At 44.1% G+C, this 13,881-nt stretch overlaps 1 long non-coding RNA gene across 1 annotated transcript; it reads right to left on the bottom strand.

Annotated features, from left to right (window-relative positions):
• Positions 1–227: 227 nt before the first annotated feature.
• Positions 228–2,791, bottom strand: LOC130180947 (uncharacterized). Its single transcript, XR_008829497.1, has 2 exons — positions 2,562–2,791; positions 228–714 (listed from the first exon to the last, which is right to left on the bottom strand). It is a non-coding gene; the product is annotated as an uncharacterized LOC130180947 (long non-coding RNA).
• Between the last annotated feature and the right edge of the window lie 11,090 nt (positions 2,792–13,881).

The following is a 13,881-nucleotide window of genomic DNA, read 5'->3' as shown; positions in this document are numbered from 1 at the left end:
GCCTTCCCAAGGACAATATGAGAGGCCAGTGATTAAAGCCTCTTTCATCTGAAACACCGGAGCATTTCAGACCGAATTAGACCGTCTGTTCGGCTCCTTTCAGCGCTGACTGACCATCGCCATTTTCATTTCAACTTATAGATATTAAAAACTTCAAAGAAAACATCAGACCAAACTTTTAATGACTTGTTTGCTTTGAAAGGAAGAATCAAACTGTTCCTCGCATCCTTGTTCATGGTGGTGATTTTATTCTTTGTCGTTTACACGAAGCTAACTTTTAAAGATTAAGAACCTGTGATGCAGCGATATCCCGCCTTGGTACATTAATATTCTTACAAAAAAACAACATATATTCAATATGATATAAAAAGTAATTTGAAAGACACAAACCCATGACGACACATCGATCACAGATAAAATTATATTAAAATCCAGCAGCAGAAGCAAACACACAGAAGAAGGAGGAGTTTTGGCTTTTTCAGCTACTGGGAAAAATGTGTTTGTTGCTCCTCGTCCTGCTGAGGCTTCTCGTCGACTGAGACAGAGTTTTAACGTCTTACAGAAGTTTGATGACAATTGCAGGCCGGCCATGTTGTCTCCAGCTGGGGATATTTGGCACTGCCTGCTGGAGTTTTTCCAAAGTGTATGTAGGATCTCAGCTGGAGCTTCTGGGGGAAATGACCCTTAAATTACATGCCACCGAACATCTGTGAACTGTAATAACATTAAAAAAGAAAAAAAAGACAATCAGCAACCTTTTGTTTCAGCTGTTTTTCTTGTTTTGTTTTTTATTTGCTCATTCAACTCAGTCATTTTGCTGTTTCCCGGAGAAACTAATGCTGCTAATGGTTGGTAAGATGGTAACAGGCTTTGCAGATTAGTGCTCCAAAAGCGGCTCGGGGATCCCAGGTCCCAGATGTGGAACCCTTCCCTCGTTAGGGAAGTTTGGCTCGACAAAACATTTAGTTATTCCCGCAGGAAAAACTCAAGTTTGTGTTGAGACAACTTTGAAGGCTGAGTCGTAACGTCATGTGTCTCACGCGATCTTAGGGTTAGGGTTAAGAGTGTGTGGCTAATGTGTTTGACAGTGTGCACGTCTCCGTGTGTGTGAGTTATGGCTTTAATTTTCCCCTTTATGTGACTGTAAATGAATGCTATTTGAATAAAGCTACTGAGGCTCATAAAAGTGCCTGTGTTGAGATAGTGGATCTAGTTAAGTTCCTTCTCACATTCAAAGAGGAGCCAGCTGATGGGCAGCGACAGAGACGAGAGCTGAAAAGAAAATTATTCCACTCGTCTCCATCAGTTATAGTATCTTTAAAGTCTGGTTCTGACTGTTGATGATATATTTTTTGGGCCATCGCCTTTAACACTGACCTGAAAGATCAGGAAGAGGAGCACGACATGAAGTCAAAGCATAATGCGGGTGGAGGCCTCAGTCATCCACGTTTCCACTTCAGCCCCGCGGCAAATTTATTCCTATTACTCATTTGATTTCTTTTTCAGACCGTTGTGGAGAAAAAAAAAAAAAAAAAAGACATAAAAGGGGCTCGTTCCAAAACGATATATCAATTCTAATATATCAGTTTCAGAGAGACGTTTTGCTGGCTGACATTCATGAGCCAATTTTTTTGTCGAACGCAGGTGATTATAAAACCAGAAAATGAACCGATTTCCTCATCTTTAGATGATTTTGTGTTGTCATGGTTACAATATAAACCCGCTGGTTTCACATGGGAACCGAACAACGCTCTCCTGTGTCACATCCACCTCGACCTCCTCCGGACGTGGACCATGTCTCTCTTTATACGACGTCACCGACACTTTTTCCCTTTCCCCCTAAAGGATTAACTATGGGTCATAAGAAGCTGCTTCACAAACGTATATAAGTTCGTTTTTAGCAGGAAAAGAGTCTGATACAAACTGGAAATATGTCACTTACCCTCAGTGGGATTAAATAACTATTATTGAATCTAATGAAAATAACTCAACACCAGCTGAAAGTCGAAACATCTCCAGGTGAAATGTTCCTTGCGATTCTGACGGTTCTGAAATGTCAACGTGGTCAAACACACGACGACTCTACAAGCACAGATCCGCTGCTTGTCTTTCTTTTTTCCCCTCAGTGATTTCATGAAATGTCTCTTGGGTCACCAGCTATTTTTACCATCTCGCCCTCCGTCTTCCCTCCACCCGCGTCGTAGCGCAGCAGCATTAGCATATGAGTCAGAGCACCAGAGGGCGACACATGCGGTGACGTTTAGTCTCCATGCAAAATGAGGCGAGCAGAGAAAGACGCCTGACTTGCGCGTCAGGCGTCGTTTACTTCAAAACCTGCTCTGTGTGAGTGTGCAGGTGGATTGTGTGTGTGTGTGTGTGTGTGTGTTTTAACACCACAGGACTTAAGCTGCTCCTTTTAAATAAAATGTCGCTTTTGTCTTTGGATTTCCTCCACAGTCAAATCTGTCCACAGCAGAAGCCGCAGCCTCAGTCCGTCTTTGTCCTGATCTTTCTTTCTTTTTCTTTTGTTTTAGATTTCCTGCAAACAAATCAATACTTACAAAATTCAGCCGTGGAAGGTAAACACGAGCCTCTGTCCCTAGCAAGGTGCCTCCAGCCGAGTAACTCATTTTGCTTTTCCACTAAGCTGACTGAGGAAACGGAGGAAGAAGTGAGCAGCTCGCTCCTGCTTGACAATGTGATATTCACCGTCACTCAACCTCCTGCACCTAAACTGTATTTATTTATCTATTTTTTGTGTTTGTTTTCCACACACATATAAACAAGTCTCCTGCCAGTCACTGGAGAGTGTGTGTGTGTGTGTGTGTGTGTGTGTGTGTGTGTGTGTGTGTGTACGATGTGCAGCGATGTGTGTTTATATACTAAAAAGGGCACGTTGTGCAGCAGCTATTATAACCTCTGCAGGGGAAATGCGTGGAATGAGTAAATCAGCAGCCTGTAAGCTCACACACAGATGATTGCACCACCTGAAGCTTCGTCACTTATTGACTAATTGTTTGTCTGCGAGCAACAGCAGCTGGTATCGAGTTCAAGGTGCAAAATCCTGTTACGGACGAACGTGACGTCCCCGGTCTGGTTAGAGAGTAAAGACTGGTTCCTAAATGCCAACACCACCAGGAGCGTTTGGTGTGTATGTGTTGCAGCAAGTGGAACTGAAGCTACTTTTCCCTTTAATATCCGGACACTATAAAAGAGACGAGACCGAAAACATAACCTCCTGATATGTAGCTTTTTTTTTTAGCTGTTTAAATGACACTAATATCCTCCTGATTTTACATTATTGATTATGTGCCTCTGCTGAGGGACAGTAGAATGGTTCAGGCAAGAGAGAAGTTTCTGGGACGTCTTAGAGTTATATTTATGGATTCACTGCTTTATAGGACTTTATAGCGAAACGGTGAGATGAGCATGAGAGGCTTGAAGACGTGAGACATAAATCATGAGCTGGTGTCAGAGGCATCTTTTCCATTTTATGGCACAACATGCTTTCTTGGCCTGCTGCGCCATGTGGGACGGTTTCATTACCTCGTGGGACAGGATGTGAAGAGTTTAATCCTATTAGACATTTATGTTAAATGGCGTCATAATTAGCATCAGCAGTTCCTGAGTTATGGACAAAAATGTGGTCTGTGAGGTCACTGTGACCTTGACCTTTGACCTTTGATCACCCAAATCTGATCAGTTCATCCTTGAGTCCACGCGAACGTTTGTGCCAAATGTGAAGAAGTTCTCTCTCGGTGTCGCGTTTCACGAGAATGGGACTGACCGGCGCCGGCGTGGAGACGTAGAAAGCTAAAGAGGTCACATGGAATATCAGGATCACGCAGGTGTCGTTCTAATTGAACATAAAGATTATATTTGGTTGCTTCCAAATAACATCACTTTAGATTTGCCGTACCTTGTGCTTGAAGGTGCACTCATCGGCCCTGAGTTTATGTAGTGCTAATGATGGCTCGATATAATGCGTCTCTTTAAATTGTTCACAATTAAGAGTGAACTGTTAACAGCTTAAAGGTCATCGCAGTTAATGATGCAGCAGGTTTTGATGGTTTTTAAAGGTGTCTTTCACGTTAGAGAGCTGCTCGTTTTACGCATCATTTAGCTCTGCATAGTTCTGGTCACTGAACGGTCCACAGCTCCACGCGCTCCGGCGGCTTCCAGCAGCACCGTGTGTGAAATTAAATATTTGAGGTTGTCCGATTGAAATGTAAAAGCAGTGTAGAGATTAGAAACATGCATTTACTCACATTTACTTGGGAGTATGTTTGCTTTTAAAATTTTGTTGAACAGTTTAAACTCACAAGTGACAAATACAGGATAAAAGCTGAACGCCAGTAGAACAAGTTGGCAAAAAAGACCAAGTCCAAACTCAAAGTCTGAAATCACACGATTGTAGTTGTGAAATGTTTGTTGGTTTCTCCGACCGATATTACGAACACAGTAAGTTTCACTTCACTTTACTTTTCTGGACATGATGATGACCTGCAGTCGAGGCTGGAGTTTGGATTAAGATGAACACAGACTGTTGACTGACTCTGGCACTTTCCTATTTTATTCACTTCAACATTAGACCATGCGAATAAAGTGTTACCTGTTTACCTCTTGGACCTGGGCCTCCTCCGTAATTAAACCATTTCTAAACGATCGATTAACTTTTCCTCAAACCTCGTATGTTTTCAGCGCGGTCGTGGCAGCGGTTCAGACTGTCAGCTTTAATTGCTTATGTTTTCAGCCGAGAAGAAAATGAAGGAATTTGTGTTTAACTGGAAACGAACGGCACCGAGTCCCGTCATTGGATCATGTTGCAGATCCAGCGGTTAGTCTGCGACTGGCCCTCAGGTGGACCATCTGCCCAGACACACAGACAGATGGCCAGATGGCCTAACATATTTACTGGCCCTGGGGCCCCCACACGCAGACGGGCCGGGAGGAAAACTGGAGGCTTTCCACATCAGCCTCATGCAAAATAAACACACACAAACAGACTCTCTCTGTCACAGATGTGCACACAAAAAACACACACAGAGTGGAATGAGATTCTCTGACCGCGCAGACTTTAATATCATCAAAAGAAAATGGCTGAAATGAGAGAGGAGCACGGGGAGTCTAGTGAAATAAAGAGAAGAAGAAAATACCTTTGATGCAGTTTAGTTAGACTCACCTCTCTTCCTGGTCCTGTAATTAAGTTCGATTCATAGCTCTTACACCAGTATGCAAAAGAGTTAGTTTAAAACAAACCATCTGTTAACTGTTCACTGCGGTTTGGTAAAGTGCGGTGACGACTGCGTGAGTCGAACGGTTCAGATACGACTCCTCGAATTAGTCACGAGTTTCTCCAGACGCCGCGATCACAGGTAATAAAAACAAGGTGTGCTCGGAGGACGCCTCCGAGACAAGTCGGGGATGGAAGATATCGTGGTGACAGAATCTGTCCACACACATATAAACACCTGATGGCCGAGATAACACACGCACACGTGCACACACGCACACGTGCACACACACACACGCACGCGCAGCTTTCATCCTCTCAACAGTGGGACACAGTGATGTCATGAAAGTGTGGAGAGAATAGTTTGAGTACAGATACAAATAAAACCTATAATTCAGACGTTAAATGTATTTTCTTTGTGTTTATGAACTGTACAGGGTCGTCTATCTCTACCCTCCGATACGACCTGTAGACGCACGCAGCAGCCGTCCCCTCCCGCCGCCACCGCCATCATCATCCCGGCTGCTAGAGGTCGCCGTACAATAAACTGTAACTATGGGTCATAATCAGCCGCTTGCTCTGACGACCCATGGGATCATCTTTTTATAGGAGGACAGGGTCGCTGAGTACTGTTGGTTTAATCCTAGATATTATCTGTGAAGTGGGATTTGACATCAACAATCAAAACAACAACAACAACAACGCACAGTTTCATGCGCTACATCCCGTCCTCCTCTCAGCTGTCTGACCTGTGCTCAGTCCGCCTCGGTTTCTTTTTTCCTTTTTCCTCCGAGCTGCAGCGCTTCTTATCTCCCAAGTCATTTTCCTTTCAGTGATTTTGTAATCAGCTTCTCATCATGACTGTCTCCAGCCCACTCTTAATAGGTTTCCCTGTGGCTAATATCAGCTCCTTGTCTCTGTACACCATTAGCCTCTTTAATGAAAGCATGACCCCCATCTGCGGCCCTGCTTCTGCCTCCCTCTCGGCCCATCCGAAGCTCCAGACATCACAACAGAGGGGTGATGGAAAATGTCACATCTCGTCTTTATTCAATTTGATATTAGCCGTTACGGCTCCTCGGAGGCTCCCGCAGAACTAACGCTGGAAACAGTCACGGAAGCAGGAGCCGTTTGGTTTGTCTCGCTGCTTTTGTTTGTTCCTTGAGCTTGTGTTTGTTTTCTCGGGAGTTTCTTCCACATGGCGGGATCGTAGTATGAGCTCAACATAACAAGCAGAAGCCTGCAGATTTTTTTTTTTTTTACCTCAGCAGCTGCTGTAATTCAGCGGCAAAAGACAGACTGAAAGGAAATCTGGATTGGGAAGCAAAACATCCTTCCTACTTTCTTAAAAGACTGGATTAACCCTAGATCGCTTCTGAAATAGGTCAGGCTGAATTATAGTGCTGTGTGTGTTTCGGTTGCAACACTCTTTGAATTCCTCTCGGTTTCTAAGAGATAATTTGGACTCGACCAACCAAACATTTTATATATTAAACACACATCCGTCTGCTAATTACCCAAACCATTTAAAGATGGATTGACATATCATTCGCAATATTATTGGAATGGAAGAATTCAGATGTTGCAACTGACCCAAACCCCCGGGGACAGTTGCAACCTATTGTAAATACATTAGCTAACTTTAGCTTTTTCCATAAGCGCACAGCACTCTGAAAATATGCACTGTTGTACAATAATATTTATTTAATTAATAATATTTATCAAAGAACAGTTATTGTGTTTTGTTTTGCATAGAACACACGGCAACCTTGAACCAAAATAGGCACAATTAATCTGTTTACTGCTTATGATAAAGAGAACAGGCAGATATATTATAAGACCATGAGAGGCTGACACAACAATTGCCAAACTAACTTGTTTGTTTTCTCGCATACATTAAACTGAGCAATTATTGTTGCATCTGTTGTGCTATGGGACCAAATTAGCTGCATATATTTCCTATTTTGAAACTAAAAATGTGTTGTTGCAACATCAGCCATGACAGAATGATCCTTATTCAGGAGCGCTCACGATTCTCAGCCACAGCTCCAGAACTGCAGCCGCTCCGAACAACCGCTCACACTGCGACGTCCTGACGAAACCCGCCTAACTGTGTCTACAACGTTTCCCAACAAACACAGTAGGTACAACAGGCGGCACAGCGATTCCAAAAAACATCCAGACCAACGCGGGCCACCAAAATCTAGATCCAAGCGAAACAAACCAAAAATGAACATCATGGGCTAGCTGGACACACTGACCTTGAAACACGCTAACCGTATTACGTTGAAGTCAACAAGAGAATGATTTAAAATAATAAAAGTTTTAATGGATTCATACAAAAGGTCAGGACTGTGATAAAAATACAGCTCATGAAATATATGTCATCTGTCTTCCTGGTGTGAGGAGGGTCTCACTGAGCATGTGCAGTATGTGTCATCGCCCTAGCTTGTTTCTGATTGGAGGAATGAGACTTGCTGCAAACCGTCCCCCAGTCTCCCCCCATTTGATTGGACATCAACCTTTCAAAATATGAAGTTCGAAGTTGTATCATGACAGTAATTATTAATGAATCCGAGACAGGAAACGAGTCAGGGGAAGTTTTTCCAAGAGTTATCTTCAGTTTTCTTCAGCACACCGTCAGAAGTTTGGGGCGTGTGCATGAAAGCATCACAGGTAGCGAGGTGAGTCAGAGAGCTGGAGAGAGGGGTAAACAGGTGAGCAGCGCTGAACGGCCTCAGCAGTGAGCAAGAGCTGCACAAGGAGGAAATGTGTTAGTCAGTCACCACCTGCACTGCTTAGAAGCAAGCTAAAGTTTTGTCACTCAATACTTGGGGTGAGTTAGCATGGTATTATATAAAAGCCATGTAGGCGGGAGAAGGTCAGAGCTTTTGTCAATGTCGGATTGAAGCGCACAAGGCTGTGATTACTTCCTGGAAGCAGTGCAGACCCAACACATGCCAAACTCAAAGCAGAAAAGATTTTATGTTTGATTTTTTTTTTTTTTTTTCCCAATGCTAGAATGAATCAGTGGTTATTCTGCACACTGCTCTGATGTGAATGTAATTGCACCTTTGTTAAACAAGGTTGTTGGTTAAAAAGAGAATTATCTGCTCCGCTTTGTCATGCTGTGGTCGAAAAATATGTTTTGCAAAAGCCAAAGTGCTTTAAAAAGTATTATTTCTAACCACCAATTCACAACTTGCCCCTGCCATCGGCCTGTTTTGCACGTATACGGCTGTTAAATCATTTCACACCTGTGGATCAATAGTGTCGGTGTCTGTTCCTGCAGGTTCACCATGAAATGACACGTTGCTAAGGAATAAGTCCACTTACATCTACACCTGTACGTGTGTCAACAATTTGTACGACGTGCTTTTTGTTCACTTCCTGCGCAGGTGTGAGGTTAGTAATGAATCAGGCAAACAATGTAATCATGAACGACATTCCTTCAGCTGTAAAAGCACAGCAGTGTCCCTCATCCACAGGCCCGTGCTGATGGCAGACAGTGAATCAAACATCTGTGTAAAGGTATCATCGCGGATATATTGGCAGGAATGCACAAACAGATTAAAACATACTTGAGGTTACGATGCTCAAACATGCAGTTTCTTTCCAAATTCCTGCTCAGTGTGGGCTGAAGTCCTGTGAAGTCTGTAAAACCATTTAATTGCTTGAAACCTGTCCTCCCAGCTGTATCATTACTTCCTTGTTCCTCTGGAGCTGTAATCTTGAACACTTCAATAATTAATGACAAACTATTCTTCTAAGTGCTGCTCTGGAGCTGCGGTTCTAACCGCACAACTTTATTACAGATGTGCCCAAACGTGCCGTTTAAAGAAAACACCCGACACGGCTAACAATGCTTATCACGACGAACGCTACGGCTGCTTCTGAGGGAGCGGTTTATCTCCTGAAGTTTAGGGTAACCCTGTAGTTTCCCAGAGGGACTTTTTTTTGCCCCCTTTATTCTACAGTGAGACGTGTGGAACATAAAAAGCTGTAAGTCAGAGACTCCCCGACGCCCCTGAGCCCCGAGCCTGCTGGGACATTTTGGTGATCCAGACATGATTGTTTCTTTTCTCCACTGACACTGTGATATGAGAAAGCCATTTTCTAATACGGCCGCTGTGGAGAGCAGTATAGATGTGATGTGGTTGGAAAGCATCAACATAATGTGGATTTAAAGGGGAAAAAAACAGTGAGAAAGAGATGTATTTTTTAAAAGTAACTGTGGCCACGAGCTCAAGCGCTCTTAGAGTTAGATGAATTTCTTTGCCAGTGCTGGGGGTCCCTCTGCGGGGGATGTTGTACGTATTTTAACAGAAAACAGATTTGTTGTCTATGAATATTGTGTATAATGTATTTGGAACTCGCCAGATACGTAAATTAAATGAATAAAAGTGTTTCTATCAACTGTAATTTTATATATATAGCGCCGTCTGTCTACTCTGTCTGTGTGTGCGACTGTAGTATGGGAAGACTGTACTTATGGCAAATAAACTACAGTTAATACATGGTTACACTTACTACACTACACTTACTAAATAAAACATCAATGAGATTACTGTGAATGTGCTGTCTGCAAGACAAACATTCAAATCCTGTCTTTGTATGACGATGCTATTTCAAGTCATTCTTAGTTAGCAAAAATAGCGACTTGGAGCATTTTGCTTTTCTGTCTGTTTCCCTTCATGTCAGTGTGAGTGACCAGCATCACAAGGTGTGGAATCTAATCCAATATGGATGTAACTCCCGGGGGAAGCTGTGCTGATGAAATCATGCATCTGTTGCATGTCTGTCAGCTCTGGAAGAGGGAGCCAGCTCTGTCCGTCTTCCTGGGGTTCCTCAGGTTTATTTTTCCCCTCATTAAAAGTTTATTTTTCATTTTGATCCAAACTGAGGGTCTCTGAGGCTCGAGGTGCTGAATGTCGTAAAGCTCGGCAAACTTGCGATTTGTCGGGGACGGAAACGGGGGAAAAAAGTGATGATGCTCATCAGTCGAACATTTCATTCAGATTCAAGATATGAAGAAGGCCAAGCGACCGTGCGGTAGATGCTCCCTGTTTCTCGCAGCTTGGCTCAGTGTCGTCAATGGCGGTTGGTAAAAACTGAAACTGGTTTCCTGAGAAAAACACACAGTGAACTCTTCGCTTCTTTAAATCAGAGCGCAGGGGAAGGATCACGAGAGAGGAGACGGGGACGATGATGCGTGTGGTCTGCATCGCTCTGCGTCTCCTAGAAACACAACTGCGAATACACCTCCCACCTCACCACCCACCCACATCAAAACACACCGATACACACTGATACACACACACACACACACACACACCTGCCTCCATGCTCATCTTCTCCTGCCTACCACTTTCTCTACCACCCACCCTCCCTCCCCTCCTCTGCGGGTGCTGATACGGTGCACTAATCACCAGCATAATAAATCAATGGCCCAGCCAATAACCATTACTTCAAATTAGAGCTGCTTGCTCCTGTGAGGGAAAGCAGCTGACACCTTCATAAAGGCGCCTTTCATTAGCGGCTATCGACCTGGACCGAGCTAGCACAGAAACCTGCAGGACAACAAGCGCGGCGGGAGGCGGGAACGGCGGGAGGGAGGGGTGAAAGAGAGACGTAAGAGACAGACTGCTACAGGAAGAAAATCCTAAAGTTGTTTCCAGTAAATAAATCTTGGCTGCAAATAAATTCCCTCTGCCAGAATTTATCCTCCTTTAACAGATGGGATTGGGTTCACTGCTTCTGAGAGGCAGAATTACTGTACATGTGAGTGTGTGTGTGTGTGTGTGTGCGTGTGTGTGCACTTGTTTTGAAGCAGGGAAGGGATTGGAGGATGCATAAAATGGCAGCCTCTCTGTGTCTCTCTTTCTTTCCATCTCTTTCACTCCCCCTCGATCTGTCGGAAGCACAGAACTGGTGCATCGATGTAGGTCACATGTAAATCAGCGCGGCGGGTCGAGTTGGCGTTGCCTCCCTGGTGGGATGCCCCGGCTGAGACATCATGCATCATCTCAGCTTGCTTATTGTAAGGCAGCCACTCACACTGTTGGTTTATAGATCACTTATGTAAGGGCAGTCTTATGTGTGTTTTTTTTTTTTCGTTAAGGCTGGCGTTCACTCACTGACCCACAGATGGCAGTGTGGGATAGTCGGTCTGGGCTGCTGGTCATGGCTGTCCGGTCTGCTGCTTGAGACAGGCAAACAGGCAGGTCCAGGTCAACACACACACACACACACACACACACACACACACACCTCTGCTCAGCTGGGGTGGCTGGTGGGTTAATTGCTGCTCTGTGCTTGCGTGAGGGACAGTCCTCGCCACAACGATTTAACTGGCGAAGCACTGCTCGATCTTTGAGGGAGGGGCTCAGGATACAAACCTGTCTAACCGGAGGCTGCTGCTCTTGTATTATCTCCTACACTCAGTCGGCAGCTACATCAGAACATGTTCCTGGATTGTGTTCAGTTTAGGTGCCGACAAAACAACCTAATTTGGTCCTTCAGGTGTGGAGATTAGTTTCACGGTTCTGTCAGAGAACAATCCCAACACTGACTGAAGAGGAACATTATGGAAGAACCTTCTTTCTCATGTAAAGTCTGCAGAACTGTCTTTAATGGATCTGCATAAGTACTATCTCAGATTCTTAGAGGTGGATAAATGACGTTTATGTGCGATTGCCCTGATCACAGCCACTTCTTAAGGCATCAGCTGAGGGTTGATTGTGATGCTGCAGGTACAGTAGGTCTGCATGACTCCAACGAAGGAACAGTGAGCTTGAAATAACATTTCCCACGATTTGGATTTTTCTCTTTTTTTTGCATCACAAACCGCAAAAACTACCTTAAGAGGTTAGGGAGTTTCCTCTGTGTCCCTGCAACACTTTTATATTATAAGAGATATATTTATATTATAAGAGAGGGATCATACGTCATGGGGCTGAAAGTATGAAGTTTGTCCTCAGGGTGGCAGCGGAGAAAAGCCAGAAAAAATTTAAATTGAAAGCGTGTGTGCCCATTAAATTGGAGGCATCGGAGGTGCAGAGATGACATTTTAGCCTTAGGTTGGTGCTGAAGAGTTTATCAAGTGCTTCACGCTGCTATTGTAAACATGCTGCTTCAAGTTGATGATGCTTCCCACCATCTAAGACTATCAAAGGCTCTCTACTGTGCATGTTATATTTTTTTTTGCAGACTTGGTAACAGTTTAAGTGCAGTTCACATCCAAACGTCAAACCCTTTGGAACCCAAATAATGAGCGATAACTGTGGAAATATGTCACTAATGGTGAGTAGCAGTTAAATTTTACAGTTTAGTCCCACTGTATGAATCCCCCGCCGTCCTCAGAACACACTGATATAATATCAAATTTCACACTTAATTATTTCTTCGGCAGGAGGAAATGGAATTTGTTAAACAAGCCACTTCAGAAACAAAATACTAGAAATGAGCCAAATCTAAAGGTGCATTAGAGATGTAATATATATATATATATATATATATATATATATATACACACACACACACACTATATTGCCAAAAGTATTGGCTCACCAGCCTTGACCCGCATATGAACTTGTGAGTGACATCCCATTCTTAATCCATAGGGTTTAATATGACGTCGGTCCACCCTTTGCAGCTATAACAGATTCAACTCTTTTGGGAAAGCTTTCCACAAGGTGTAGGAGTGTGTTTATGGGAATTTTTGACCATTCTTCCAGAAGCGCATTTGTGATGTCACACACTGATGTTGGACGAGAAGGCCTGGCTCTCAGTCTCCGCTCTAATTCATCCCAAAGGTGTTCTATCGGGTTGAGGTCAGGACTCTGTGCAGGCCAGTCAAGTTCATCCACACCAAACTCTCTCATCCATGTCTTTATGGACCTTGCTTTGTGCACTGGTGCACAGTCATGTTGGAACAGGAAGGGGTCATCCCCAAACTGTTCGCACAAAGTTGGGAGCATGGAATTGTCCAAAATCTCTTGGTATGCTGAAGCATTCACAGTTCCTTTCACTGGAACTGAGGGGCCAAGCCCAGCTCCTGGAAAACACCATAATCCCCCCTCCACCAAACTTTACACTTGGCACAATGCAGTCAGACAAGTACCGTTCTCCTGGCAACCGCCAAACCCAGACTCATCGATCAGATCGCCAGATGGTGAAGCGCGATTCGTCACTCCAGAGAACGCGTCTCCATTGCTCTAGAGTCCAGTGGCGACGTGCTTTACACCCCTGCATCCGACGCTTTGCATCGCACTCAGTGATGAATGGCTTGGATGCAGCTGCTCGGCCATGGAAACCCATTCCATGAAGCTTTCTACGCACTGTTCTTGAGCTAATCTGAAGGCCACATGAAGTTTGGAGGTCTGTAACGATTGACTCTGCAGAAAGTTGGCGACCTACGTGGCCTACCACTTCATGGCTGAGTTGCTGTCGTTGCCAATCGCTTCCACTTTGTTATAATACCACTGACAGTTGACTGTGGAATATTTAGGAGCGAGGAAAATTCACTACCACGCTGGAATTCACTGAGCTCCTGAGAGCGACCCATTCTTTCACAAATGTTTGTAGAAACAGTCTGCATGCTTTGGTGCTTGATTTTATACACCTGTTGCCATGGAAGTGATTGGGAC

This window comes from Seriola aureovittata, chromosome 14 (genome assembly GCF_021018895.1).
Source record: "Seriola aureovittata isolate HTS-2021-v1 ecotype China chromosome 14, ASM2101889v1, whole genome shotgun sequence".
Taxonomy (NCBI): domain Eukaryota; kingdom Metazoa; phylum Chordata; class Actinopteri; order Carangiformes; family Carangidae; genus Seriola; species Seriola aureovittata.
The sequence above is the reverse complement of the archived record's forward strand: the minus strand, read 5'-3'. Positions and strand labels throughout refer to the sequence as shown.